The sequence below is a fragment of the Anser brachyrhynchus genome (assembly GCF_964034855.1).
Source record: "Anser brachyrhynchus genome assembly, contig: SCAFFOLD_211, whole genome shotgun sequence".
NCBI lineage: Eukaryota > Metazoa > Chordata > Aves > Anseriformes > Anatidae > Anser > Anser brachyrhynchus.
Genome location: NW_027663803.1, coordinates 113,973 through 115,116, shown reverse-complemented (window position 1 = coordinate 115,116; position 1,144 = coordinate 113,973). Strand labels below are relative to the sequence as shown.

Below are 1,144 nucleotides of genomic sequence, written 5' to 3'. Positions count from 1 at the left end.
AGTAGCTCAAGATGACAGTTCCTGGGCATTTAGAAACATTTGGGAGAAACTAACTTCGTGGTTACCTGAACAGAATTGGCTCAAACCACTATTTGTTGGTATTGTAAAAATAATGGCTTTGTACGCCTACCATCCCCCGTGACATCCGAAGAAGACTATTGCGCCTTAACGTTGGAGAAACTCAAGAGCGCGGTACGTGAAGAGGTGCAAAAACAACAGTAGGAGTAAGGAAAGAAGAGGAGGGAACTGTGAGAAACTAAGTTGTGTTTTTGCAGTAGAGAACTAATTTTCTGTATTCCGAGGTAGTTGTGCAGTCATAATGAGGAGAAACGCCACGTGGGTAAGCGGACAGTAGGCGGCCTCACTGTTCCGAAATAAGGCAGAAGCTTGAGGAAAAACAGGTTGAGCAGCGTGGGCACGGTAAAACAAAGATCACAGGTTCCTGAAACATAAGAAAGGGGAAAAAAAAAAGGAAAAGAAGGGAGAAATTAAAGGGTTGAAAAAGAAGTAAGATTGTACATACATGGGACAGAGGAGCGTCGAGTAGCTTGTGAACCTGCAGTACTCGGCCAATGAGGACACAGGGGAGGGGATCGGGCGTCGGGGAATAGGGAATAAAAGTTGATGCTGTGCTTACTGCAATGCGCTCCTGATCGGCAGGACGCCCGCCACTGCAACCGCGAATAAAATAGCCTCAGAGAAGTTCGTGTGTCAAGAAAATTATTTGAGACGTTTCTCGCAGATATACTTGACGAGGGAGGACCAAGAACACCCGCGCCTTCTTTAAAATAAATAAATAAATAAATAAATAAAAAGCAGCACAGGAGCAGCCTGAGGGTCGCCTTCCCACACGGAAGCGGCGCCGTGATTGGCTGGACCGTGAGGGCGGAAGTGGCGTCACGGCTAGCCTTAACTCAGGGCGGAAACGCTCCGTGATTGGCTCGGAGGAACGCAGGGCGGAGGTGCCGTGCAGGGCTTGCCGGAGCTATGGGCGGAAGCTGTCGGGCCGGGCCGCGCTGGGCTCAGCTCGGGCCGGGCCGCCGAGGCGCGGTGCCGCAACGAGGTTGGTGGTCGGTGCCGCCCCGGGCCGGGCCGGGCCGGGAGGGGACGAGGCGGCGGGCGGTTGGGGCGCCACGCGGTCGGC

At 53.1% G+C, this 1,144-nt stretch overlaps 1 long non-coding RNA gene across 1 annotated transcript; it reads right to left on the bottom strand.

Moving 5' to 3' along the window:
• Positions 1 to 247: 247 nt before the first annotated feature.
• Positions 248 to 770, bottom strand: LOC308186797. Its single transcript, XR_013944318.1, has 2 exons — positions 524 to 770; positions 248 to 442 (listed from the first exon to the last, which is right to left on the bottom strand). It is a non-coding gene; the product is annotated as an uncharacterized lncRNA (long non-coding RNA).
• Positions 771 to 1,144: the final 374 nt, after the last annotated feature.